Genomic DNA, 13,711 nt, shown 5'->3' on the forward strand with positions numbered 1-13,711 from the left:
GTAAGAAAAGAGTAAAAACTTGGACGGTAAATTAAGATTATATATTTATAAAAAAAACACACTACATTGTATTAAAATACATGGACGGAATTTATTGTAGCTCGCACATGTTTTGTACTTTTTTAATAACGAAAGAAAGTGTGATTAATCATAAGTAGTGTTTTTTACAAAAATGCCAAAAGATGGAACCATTCCGAATATGTTGATATTTGCATTTTCATTAGCATTTATATCGGCTGTGGTTTTACGTGATTGGTTGATTGACATTATCAAGTGATATTATGAATGTATCCTTAACAGGTCAACACATCCACCACCTTTATTAAAGTCCCGTTTACCGTGTGGACTAGCCGGCTGTTTTTTTAATATTTTTTGTTGATTTTACAGGCGTCGGTTCAAACCCCACAAAGCCAAAATACTTTTTTTATGCTAAAACTGAATTATTTCTGAAATTTCGATATCATATAGTAAAATAAAGATAAAATAAGTGTTTTTAGATGTATTACCGGGAAAACTAACTTTTGGTCGGAAACATGAGCGAGTCACTTTAAGTATTATATACCAATATAAAACACACATTTTTAATACATGGATGGAGTTTTTAACATGATGATAGCATCTGTTGTCACAATATCACAGTTTATACAATGCAAAAAATCTAAATAATAAATAGATACCTCTACTGGCGTTAACCACAGTGAACAATGACATCATTGTCAACATTCCAAATATACTATCAATGCAAATATAAACACGTAAGTAATATAATCTTTAATAAAACTAAATAATACAAAATTGTGTGTGGTACTATATAGTAATCTTTGTCACGCAAAAGCGTTTGTTATGGCCTTCATCTAGAATAAGTAACTGCAAAAACTTTAATTATCATTAAGACATAAACGTATACATTGGCATACACATGTATGTACACATCAACGTACACATCAACGTACACATGAACGTACACATGAACGTACACATTGGCGTACACATGAACATTCAGATGAATGAACATATGAACATATGAACGTACACATGAACGTTTACATTGGCATACACATGAATGTATACATCAACGTACACATGAACGTACACATAAACGTACACATGGGCGTACACATGAACGTTCACATGAATGAACATATGAACATATGAACGAACACATGAACGTATACATTGGCATACACATGAACGTACACATCAACGTACACAACGTTCACATAAACGTACACATGGGCGTACGTACGGACGTTCACATGAACGTACACATGAACGTTTCTTTGCGAGTTTGTCTCGACCTCGCTTCTCTGTTTACTATATATCCCCTATATACTGGGAAGTTTACAAGCCTACCTCGACGACACCCCAATATACTGGGAAGTTTACAAGCCTACCTTGAAGACACCTCTATATACTGGGAAGCTTACAAGCCTACCTCGACGACACCCCTATATACTGGAAGGTACACAAGCCTACCTCGACGACACCCCTATATACTGGGAAGTACACAAGCCTACCTCGACGACACCCCTATATACTGGGAGGTACACAAGCCTACCTCGACGACACCCCTATGTACTGGGAAGTACACAAGCCTACCTCGAAGACACCCCTATATACTGGGAGGTACACAAGCCTACCTCGACGACACCTCTATATACTGGGAAGTACACATGCCTACCTCGACGACACCCCTATATACTGGGAAGTACACAAGTCTACCTCGAAGACAACCCTATATACTGGGAATTACACAAGCCTACCTCGACGACACCTCTATATACTGGGAAGTACACAAGTCTACCTCGAAGACAACCCTTTATACTGGGAATTACACAAGCCTACCTCGACGACACCTCTATATACTGGGAAGTACACAAGCCTACCTCGACGACACCCCTATATACTGGAAGGTACATAAGCCTACCTCCACGACACCTCTATATACTGGGAAGTACACAAGCCTACCTCGACGACACCCCTATGTACTTGAAGGTACAAATGCCTACCTCGACGACAACCCTATATACTGGGAAGTACACAAGCCTACCTCGACGACACCTCTATATACTGGGAAGTACACAAGCCTACCTCGACGACACCCCTATATACTGGGAAGTACACGAGCCTACCTCGACGACACCCCTATATTCTGGGAAGTACACGAGCCTACCTCGACGACACCCCTATATTCTGGGAAGTACACAAGCCTACCTCGAAGACACTTCTATTTACTTGGAAGTACACAAGCCTACCTCGACGACACCTCTATATACTGGGAAGTACACAAGCCTACCTCGACAACACCCCTGTATACTGGGAAGTACACAAGCCTACCTCGAACACACCCCTATGTACTGGGAAGTACACAAACCTACCTCGACGACACCCCTATATACTGGGAAGTTTCTTGGTAGGTATAAGTCCACCTCAGCGGCATGGAATTCAGTCTCGCTCTCCAGATTGGAGTTGTACACAAACTGTATCCCCTCCTCGCCTTTTGCTCTTAATGTTGCCACGGAAACCAACTTCGATGACGTCACCCTCGTTGATGCTGAGAACCTGGATGAGACGTAAAACAATGCATGAGTTCATTATTTATTATTGTGCTCAGGAGGAAAAAAAGACAAATGTAAATTATATATTTAATTTGGCCGTAATAATAGGCTGCTAGATTGAAAATAATATTAGCATAGATAATAAGGTTATGTCAAAAGCAGCCATAAATCCTCCATGTAAGGATACACCACATCAGAAAGCATAATAAAGTAAGAACATAATACAATGTTTAATATCCTAAAATAATAGTCGATTTTTTTTAGAATTCACCATAATAGCAAAGTTAAGATAAAAAATAATAATAAAAGAACTGGGTGGGAGGGAGGGAGAAAACAAACGTCCAAACCAAATTAAAACTAAAGAACAAGTGAGGAAGGCACCAAATGAAGAGGTCTAGACAATTTGAACCTACAGCAATGAGAAAGAGTTCCCTTTCCTTAAAGCTGCACTTTAACAGATTAACCATTTGACAACTTTTTTTATTTTTGTGTCTTTGAAAGAGAAATTTATTGCGTAAATATCTGCAAACCAATGATATAAGATTGCTGACAAAAATCAGATTGCAGATTTGCATATTATTGTTAAAAAATACTGTTTTATGGCCTAAACCGTTACTAACGGTTAAAGAAAAACGCATAAAACATCAACTTTTGAACTTAAATATAAAAATATGCGATCATATTTTGGTCAGCAGTCTTATATAACTCATTTCCATGGATATTCTCAAAATTGACTCGTTCCAAATCAAAAAATAAAAAGTTGCCAAACGTTCAATCTGTGACAGTGCAGCTTTAATATTGATTAGATGTCCTTAACATGTTTACAATTCCTCATATAAAAACATATTTGTATTCACATGTAGCCACACATACACATGTGATTGTTTACAATATAGTAGGGTAGAGTTGTAGTAGTTGTGATATTTTACGAATTTACAGTTTTAACTACACTAAAATATAAAATAAAGATTTTTACTTCCCCCAAAAAACTGATAAAATTCCATATTTCATCGAAAAGCATGAAATAAATTAAAATATGGCTAATCCAGACCACATGGTGCATATTCTAAGTAAAGCAACTGGTACCTGCGATGGCTTCGATCCATCGTCATACCCCTCCTCCGAAAGCTTCTTCAGGGTTTTCTCATTCTTAGTAGATGGCACTACCGACATCACCGTGTCAAACGGGTCGTCGCTCCTCGAAACAACATTGTGTTTAGTTCATATTTCAAACAATGATAAAGATTACGCTACTGACATCACCGTGTCAAACTGGGCTTCGCTTCTAGAATCAACATTGTGTTAAGTTTATATTTCAAATTAGATAAAGATAGCGCTACTGATCGTCACCGTGTCAAACGGGTCGTTGCTCCTAGAATCAACATTGTGTTAAGTTTATATTTCAAACAATGCTAAAGATTGCGCTACTGATATCAACGTGTCAGACTGGGCTTCGCTTCCGCTCAATATAGTGTTTAGTTTAAATTTCAAATAACGATAAAGATGGCGCTACTGACTTCACCGTGTCAAACGGGTCGTCGTTCCTAAAATCAACATTGCGTTTTGTTTATAATTCAAACAATGCTAAAAATGGCGCTACTGACACCACCGTGTCAAACGGGTCGTCACTCCTAGAATCAATATTGAGTTTAGTTTATATATCTTATAGTGATTAATCGTATAGTAAATATCGTATAGCAACTGATCAAGTCTTCTTGAAATTGGAACGCATAAGTTACATCATTAATCAAATTTAAGCAAGTAACTTAATAAGTCAAAGAAAATTTGGAGACTGTTTCATTGTGATGAAATACAAATGTAACTCACCTCTGTTTAAGGATGACCTGCACCAACTTCTGGGAGAGGAAGTTTGAGACCTGTAGCCATGTAGCCTACAGTATCTTCCAGGACATTGGTCTTTGTACGCAGAACCATGAACCTAGGAAAACAAATAAATAATTAATTATTCGACTTCGAAAAAACGGATTGATAAATATGTGTGAAATACCAAATCGGGACCGTATTTTTTACTTCGAAATAGTGATTATATCGAAAAAGCGTTTTCGGAATATTGATGAAAAAAGTTAATTAAAGGTAGAAGTATTGAAATCGGGACCGAAAATTTCGAAAAAGCGATAATTTCGGATAAACGGTGTTCGGAATAGCGATGTTTAAATGAAAACAAAATGTTTTATACCGAACGTTCGGTTTTAACTTGATCTTCATGAAGATGATGATATTGATCTGTGTTAACAGAAGCATGAACTTGGGAAACAAATAAATCATGAATATAAATACTATATAGGTTGGGGTTTAACTTGATCTTTATGTAGTTGGGTACATTTGGGTTTTTTATTCATTGCCAAGTGCCACTATATTTGCGATATTATTTGGCCTTATATTTGCATCGTTCCTGAACTTTTAACAACGCTCCAATAATTTTCTACTTATTTTCGAGTGATTATAATAGGCTCGCAATGTTTCCTGTTAAACTCATTGTTCAGATGTCAAGACATACTACCCAATCGGCTTACAATTCCTTATTCTTTCAAAACTTTATAAAAAAATATTTTCCTAAGGGTCTCAATGCTTTCACTATAGTTCCCCAGTAAATCTAAGTGTTCTCAATTTTTCCATCATTTCCTAATGCTTTCATTCATTTTCCAAAATTTTCTCAATATTTCCTACTTTTTCCCAATGCTTTTATATATATTCCATTTTTTTTTCAATATTTCCTACTTTTTCCCAGTGCTTTCATATATATTCCTAAATGTTCTCAATATTTCCGACTTTTTCCCAGTGCTTTCATATATATTCCTAAATGTTCTCAATATTTCCGACTTTTTCCCATTGCTTTCATTTATTTTCCAAAATCTTCTCAATATTTTCTACTTTTTCCCAATGGTTTCATATATATTCCAAAATTTTCTCAATAGTTCCAACTTTTTCCAATGTTTTCACAATACAGTTCTACCCCGTTGGCTCGAACTCGCTTGGCTCGAATAACTCATTGGCTCGAACTAGATGTCAAGGATCGATTTATTTAAACCGAAGGTAAACAATCCCGCTAGGCTCAATTTTTTCGAGGCTCGATGATTTTTTTCCGATCCCTGGGAGTTCGAGCCAACGGGGTTCGACTGTGCATGTTTCTCAATCTGACTCATTTGTCTAAGAGTGTTTCCAGGTCAAACTGTAGCAGATCTAACTTCACCTGCATGATGTTTACGTTTTCAACAGGTGCCCACTTGTTGCCATGACTACTGATCAGGAAAAGGTTGTCGTTCTCGTCATCTGAACCGGAAAATTATTCAAAAATGTCCGGTGACAGGAAGCGAATGTGTCATACGGAAAAAAATGAGTATTTTTATTTTATTTTGAGTTTAACAAGCTTTTAAATGTTAAGGATAACAAAAGTATTTACATCCACTATGTGGTTAATTTTGGCTTTAATTATATCTCAACTTAGTCTTTTTGATCACCCTATGCAGAAATGGATCTCATAGTAAACACTATGTCATCATAGTCTATCGCTATCAAAAATAAAGCTAAAGCTGACCAATGGTGTGAAAAGTATCAAATTAACTGTTCCCTGCGTACTTTACACAAAGTTACAGTTAATAAAGCGATAAATGTAGATAATACAGAATACAATCATAGCAACCACTTGGTCGGTTTAGGTTCCTCCAATACATGTATACCTACCCTCGTTCACATCATAATCTCACATGTACCACTTCGTCGGCTTAGGTTCCTTCAATACATGTATACATACCCTCGTTCACAGCATAATCCCCCATTTACCACTTGGTAAGCTTACGTTCATCCAATACATGTATACCTACCCTCGTTCACAGCATAATCTCCCATATACCACTTGGTAGGCTTAGGTTCCTCCAATACATGTATACCTACCCTCGTTCACATCATAATCTCCCATATACCACTTGGTAGGCTTAGGTTCCTCCAATACATGTATACCTACCCTCGTTCACATCATAATCTCCCATATACCACTTGGTAGGCTTAGGTACCTACAATACATGCATACCTACCCTCGTTCACAGCATAATCTCCCATATACCACTTTGTAGGCTTAGGTTCCTCCAATACATGTATACCTACCCTCGTTCACAGCATAATCTCCCATATACCACTTGGTAGGCTTAGGTTCCTCCAATACATGTATACCTACCCTCGTTCACAGCATAATTTCCCATATACCACTTGGTAGGCTTACGTTCATCCAATATACATGTATACATACCCTCATTCACAGCATAATCCCCCATGTACCACTTACTCGGCTTAGGTTCCTCCAATACATGTATACCTACCCTCGTTCACAGCATAATATCTCATGTACCACTTGGTCAGCTAAGGTTCCTTCAATACATGTATACCTACCCTCATTCACAGCATAATCTCCCATGTACCTCTTGGTCGGCTTTGGTTTCTCCAATTCATGTATACATACCCTCGTTCACAGCATAATCTCCCAGGTACCACTTCGTCGGCTAAGAATTGTGTTCCTCCATTACATGTATACCTACCCTCGTTCATATCATAATCTCCCATGTAGCACTTAGTCGGCTTAAGTTCCTCCAATGCATGCATACCTACCCTTGTTCACAGCATAATCTCCCATGTACAGCTAGGTCGGGTAAGGTACCTACAATACATGCATACCTACCCTCGTTCACAGCATAATCTCACATGAACCACAAGGTCGGCTTAGGGTCCTCCAATAGATGTATACCTACCCTCGTCCACAGCATAATCTCCCATGTACCACTAATTCGGGATAGGTTCCTACAAAACATGTACATCTATTCTCGTTTAAGCTTTATCTCCCATGTACCACTTGGTCGGTTTAGGTCCCTCCAATACATGTATACCTACCCTCGTTCACAGCATAATCTCTCATGTACCACTTTGTCGGCTTAGGTCCATCCAATACATGTATACCCACCCTCTTCACAGCATAATCTCCCATGTACCTTTTGGTCGGCTTAGGTCAATCCAATACATGTATACCCACCCTCGTTCACAGCATAATCTCCCATGTACCTTTTGTTCGGCTTAGGTTCCTCCAATACATGTATGCGTACCTTTGTTCACAGCATAATACAAGGAAAATTGGAGTTAATCGCCTCTCACACTACATTGTAAGACGTATAAGGGGGGAAGTATTGAATTGTACAATTACGATATTGCCTGGAGTGAATTGCCTCTTATACTATATTGTAAGACGTATAGGGTGGGGATTGAATTGTACAATCAAGATATTGACTGGAGTTAATTGCCTCTTGAATTCGTATGTAAGAAGTTTAACGGGCTACAACTCTTGAATCTTACAAGGTAGATATTAACTGGAGTTAATTGCCTCTTGAATTCGTATGTAAGAAGTTTAACGGGCTACAACTCTTGAATCGTACAAGGTAGATATTAACTGGAGTTAATTGCCTCTTGAATTCGTATGTAAGAAGTTTAACGGGCTACAACTCTTGAATCTTACAAGGTAGATATCAACTGGAGTTAATTGCCTCTTGAATTCGTATGTAAGAAGTTTAACGGGCTACAACTCTTGAATCTTACAAGGTAGATATTAACTGGAGTTAATTGCCTCTTGAATTCGTATGTAAGTAGTTTAACGGGCTACAACTCGTGAATCGTACAAGGTAGATATAAACTGGAGTTAATTGCCTCTTGAATTCGTATGTAAGTAGTTAAACGGGCTACAACTCTTGAATCGTACAAGGTAGATATTAACTGGAGTTAATTGCCTCTTGAATTCGTATGTAAGTAGTTAAACGGGCTACAACTCTTGAATCGTTTAAGGTAGATATAAACTGGAGTTAATTGCCTCTTGAATTCTTATGTAAGTAGTTTAACGGGCTACAACTCTTGAATCGTACAAGGTAGATATTAACTGGAGTTAATTGCCTCTTGAATTCGTATGTAAGTAGTTTAACGGGCTACAACTCTTGAATCGTTTAAGGTAGATATTAACTGGAGTTAATTGCCTCTGGAATTCGTAGGTAAGTAGTTTAACGGGCTACAACTCTTGAATCGTACAAGGTAGATATTGACTGGAGTTAATTGCCTCTTTCACTCTAATTCTTTGTGCATACTTACTTTACTACATTACTTAACTGTTAAAATATAATTTTGATTTATTTATTATGTTATAATATGGTAAAACCTATTTTGAAGTTTGACGTATTTGTCTTTTTTTTCTAGTTTAAGCGTTACCTTTTATACGACAAATTTTCTCTTTATAAAAACAAGTTTTTGATAGTGGTGTATAAATTCCTTTACCACTTTTTAAATCCTATTATCATAAAAATCCGAATTATACTAAAAGTTTTATCTTATTTAAATTATTTAATCTACTTGCTTGATAATTTTACGTTGCATAAGGATTTGCCGAGGCAATAAAGTGTGAGTAGAGTACAAAGGTAACCATGGGGACCTCTCACATTCCCCATACCATTTTTTCCCTTCTACGTTTTTGTTCAAGATCATTTTTATCACTCGATTTTTTTCAATTCGAACTTAATGATGGTTTGTGGCGTGTTTATACTTATGTGAAAAACTACAGAAATAAGCTCAGTAGCAAATATTTTAAACATAAACCCGGTGTAATGGCACTAGGTAAACGCCAAAGAAATAGAACACAAAAGCAAAAAGTTACAAACAAGAAACATGGATGAACAGCACAAAACTCCACAAACAGCACAGTGCATACATACTATATATAAATATTACTAGGTATGTTTATCACGGTTTGTTAGGTACCGCCTTGGAACGGTCTTTTAATATAGATTTATTAGGGGTTTAAACCAGTTTACGTGCACAAACTTCACTCTTATCCCAACAATTCTTAATAAAGAAAAAAATACGTTAAAGGTAAATCTTATCAAAGAATGCATTAACTTGAGGAAATAATAAAAAAAAAAATTAAATTTATAGGTAAACCCCAAGTGTTTTAATGATAAGAGATCCCAACTCTATCTGCAGACGGAGGAATACAATTTAGAAAACCTAATGCAAAAACGTTTCAAAGATACGATGAAGTCAGTGTTTGAAACTATATGAGCATCACACACAGTCTGCCTTATTAAATAAAAAGGTTAAAACTGTTTAAGTCACATTTCACATTTCACATTGAGACAGTGAGCCCTGTCCACGTATGTATAACTTATTTGGCATGCGGCATGCTTTACGCTTTTATCGTCTTTGACTATGTTTATCTTATGCAGCTGTTGAAGTTCTTGCGAATCATAGTTTTTTCTTATTAATACAGAAAATTCATGTCTGAGAGGATATTATAATAAATTTGATGTAACGAACCAGATTTGAACTTATACATAGATTTGATATTATATATTTGAAGAAACACAATGCATAAATATATTACTTGTTATAAGAAGCATAGAAAGGTATTGCATATCCGATTTGTTTTGATGTGTAAATTAATAAAATCAGTTAAAAAATATTTGCACAGAAATTGCAATATCTTCATAGCTATTTCACATAAAAGAACACAAATATTCACATGCCCCTTTTCCCTGTCTGTCTGCCTGCGTGTGTGTTTGTCTTCTACCTTTTTTTCTGAAAACAATGAGATAGTGTAAAATTGAAATTCCTGTTTTCCAGTTATAGTAATTTAAAGTTATTTTTTTTAGATTCTTGATAGATTGATATATAAAGTTAACAACCCTACGTGTTAACATATCTCCTTTTTTACTCTAAATAATCGCAGTAAAATTTATCTTTAAGTTTTATTTGAAATCAAAATGCACATAATTGTTTCATAACCATTGAAACAGTTTAATCGTTTTTGTACAACTGTTTTATCATGTAACCTAAGTTGCCATATGAAATGCCCCATTTTCTATGCATTCCGCAGGGGTACCCTCGTAAAGACAAAAAACCCAGTTGAAGAATATGCAGAAAGGCGAGCCAGACAGTTTGTTGTACGCAGCGAAAGACCCAACACATACTGGTTTAAAGACCTCTTGCCCGTCGACATCTCGGACCAGGGTCGTTGTTGTGCCGAGCGAGCCGAAGGATATGGAGAGACCCAACACATACTGTCTTAAAGACCAGTTGTTCGTCGACATCTCGGACCAAGGCCGTTGTTGTGCCGAGCGAGCGCAATTGGTATGGAATGCAGTTTGAATGGTGGTAAGGGAGATAATTCTTATATTCTCCCAATGCTTTTTATCATATGATTTTATGTTATGCAGCTTGAAGCTTGTTAACACAGTTGCCCCGCGATATCTCTGACCCCAATAATCAGAAAACCATGATGGTGGTAGATAGAGGAAATGAGTATGCAATTATTATATGTTATGCAACTGGGGCTGCTTGACAATTTCTGTGCATAAAAGAAATCGTTTAAAGTTTATAGAGAGATGATTGCCTTTAATGGGGATAATTGCTTCAGAAGCAGTAAAATGATTTAACTTCTCTTCACTCCTACATTCTGCAGATCAGTGTCGATATTATATATTAGATTTACATTGTAGAGTGCATCATTCGAAAATGTTTTTAAATAAAAAATAGTTCATCAATTAAAGACAAAAATATATACCTAGTTGTGAAAGTAAGAATTTTAAACTTGATTTTCATTACCTTTTATTAAGATCGGTCCTTGACCATTGATAGTAGTCTAGAGGGGGCGTCGGGAAGCATAAATGTGTGGTTGTAGTCTTATGCTTCACCCCAGCGATTGTCTATGTGAAAGGTACATTTGGGATCATAAATAGACAGACAGACGACAGAGTTGAAATTGATATTACGCAGCTCTAAAATTGTGATATACCTAAAATTCAACTTAAAATATTAAAATAATCCTCTTGCACACTCAGAAAAAGAAATGAAATTAATTCATTTCAAAGCAGAGTGATGTTTATGAGGCTAAATCTGACTATTATCAACTGAGTTAGAAAATGTTTATATGCTAAGCACGATGTACTTATTTCTGCTCATGAAGCTCCATTTAAACATCGACATGTTTTAACAAATAAAACGTCAGCTTCACAAATCAATGCACAACATGCAAAAAAGTTATATCATCAAAAACATATGTTTGTACAACAAACTGGCTGCATCTTGTAGCACTTAACATCTTTGCATTTCATGTTAACATTTAATTTAAACAGATTTCAGAGCAAAAGATATCAAGGTTGCAGAATTGCATGGAAATGTTGCAGATAAGCAGCCTACTCCCGTCTGATAAGCACAAATCTACACCGAGCCTGTATATTTTACAGGTTTTCAACTATTTTCGTATCTGTGGAAACACATCATCATTAAACCTGATAGCACAGAAATATAGCGGCAAGATAGAAACAGAACCTTACACTAGGAAGTTTTGAGCTTCATATACTCTCAAAATAGCAGTTTCAGAATCTTTATATATTTCTTTACTGAACCTAATCATTTTTAAATAAGGGTGAAAATGAATATTCTCTTTTTGGCGAAAAGGTTTATTCGTGGAAATATCAGGCAACCTACCTTGATTTATGAACACTAAGTATAGTACGATATAGTATATACTCTTATTTAAAACAACATTTGGTTAAAACAACACTTTTAGATAAAATGTGAGCATTGAACATGTCATTGGGAAACAATCACTTTGTCCGTTTATTTGGTGGGCAAGCCATGATTAATCTGTCCAAATGTCACTTCAGCGATAAGAAAGACATGCACAAATAATAAATGCATTCCTTGTTCTAACGCCAAAGTTCGTTCAATCATACGTCACGATATAATTTTAATGAGATTGTGGTTCGTTATATGGACAGCGACAAAATCAACAATACTTACTTTCACATCACAACACAATATAATGCATACATCAAGAACAGGTGGGGAAAGTATATCATAAGTATAATCCATAGTAATTATAAAATGTTTTATAAATTATTTGTCCTTAAATACATACATCGCTAGTTTTCTATTCACATATATATTTTGATTGGTAAAAAGTTCTATTAACAAAGAATAATTTTCACACATTTGTCGGTATATAAAAAATCATATACATAAGTTTTGCTTATATCAGTATAAAGTTTACATTCAGTAAAACATGATATTAATCATCAATCACATGATGCGCGTATCTAGCCAGCAACCCTATGTATTATGAGATAATATTGGTTTCACATGTGCAAGATAAGAGCGTTTATATTTGATGTATACGTACGCGCATATCAGGAAACATCAGTTAACAAACTATCAAGTGTCTCAAGTTTTTCGCCGCTGAACACTTACAAAACATTAAGAGAGCTCTTAAGTTGACGTGCATAATTGAGATTTCTTCAAGCACGTTCTGTAAGTACTCAGTTTATACTTACAGTCAAGTGTAGATCCACAATAAGCCGAAACGGGGTCTAGTTGTATTACTTTTGTGTTTAACAGTGCCTTGATTATGATGCTTTGTGTATATTTTGGTCCTCGTAATGATATGAAAACTTGGAATTAAAGATATACCACATTTTAGTTGAGTTGAGTTGAGTTGAGGTTATTTCAAATCGCCATTGTTTGGTATAGGCTAAAGTAATTTCATGATCGGAAATTCGACTTCTGTTGTGTAGGTTTCAATGTTATACCCTGGAGGGACACGACATCAAAATAGAACAGCCAACATTACTTTTGTAAAATTTAACTATACATGTAAAATTTGTTTGGTAAAAAAATCCTTCATAAACAATTGTATTGACTGATTAAAGAAAAAAAAAGAAACATTAACACACAAAAATGTATGTCTTATACCTTTATTTAAAACCTTTGCACACTTTAAAGTATTTAATAACTTGTCCCAAACTCGTAGGCTACGGGTTTTTGATAGCTTTATTTACGATCCTCAATATCCAATATTCACCAATAAAAGCTCAGAAAATAAGTTCGGAGTTTGTTTTGCTTATCAAAAATAGTCTGATTTTTAAATTGTTTTAATGTTTGATGTTTATAGAATAACAATACAACTTAATTTTGTATTCCATTTATTCATCTACATATGTACTCAAAGAACGCAGCAAGACAACTGTGTGCCTAGCAGTATAACAGTTAATTAAACTCTAGATGTGGGAGTATCATATTACTTAAGTTTAACATTCAATATCAGAACATCTCCCTTC

The 13,711-nt window shown here is 35.6% G+C and overlaps 2 long non-coding RNA genes across 2 annotated transcripts; both read right to left on the reverse strand.

Moving 5' to 3' along the window:
* Positions 1-2,272: 2,272 nt before the first annotated feature.
* Positions 2,273-4,466, reverse strand: LOC128221241 (uncharacterized). Its single transcript, XR_008258927.1, has 3 exons — positions 4,386-4,466; positions 3,645-3,756; positions 2,273-2,562 (listed from the first exon to the last, which is right to left on the reverse strand). It is a non-coding gene; the product is annotated as an uncharacterized LOC128221241 (long non-coding RNA).
* Positions 4,467-10,122: 5,656 nt separating this feature from the next.
* On the reverse strand, positions 10,123-12,529 carry LOC128221907 (uncharacterized). The gene is made up of 3 exons (XR_008259027.1): positions 12,399-12,529; positions 11,199-11,299; positions 10,123-10,172 (listed from the first exon to the last, which is right to left on the reverse strand). It is a non-coding gene; the product is annotated as an uncharacterized LOC128221907 (long non-coding RNA).
* Positions 12,530-13,711: the final 1,182 nt, after the last annotated feature.

This window comes from Mya arenaria, chromosome 16 (assembly GCF_026914265.1).
Source record: "Mya arenaria isolate MELC-2E11 chromosome 16, ASM2691426v1".
NCBI classification, from domain to species: domain Eukaryota; kingdom Metazoa; phylum Mollusca; class Bivalvia; order Myida; family Myidae; genus Mya; species Mya arenaria.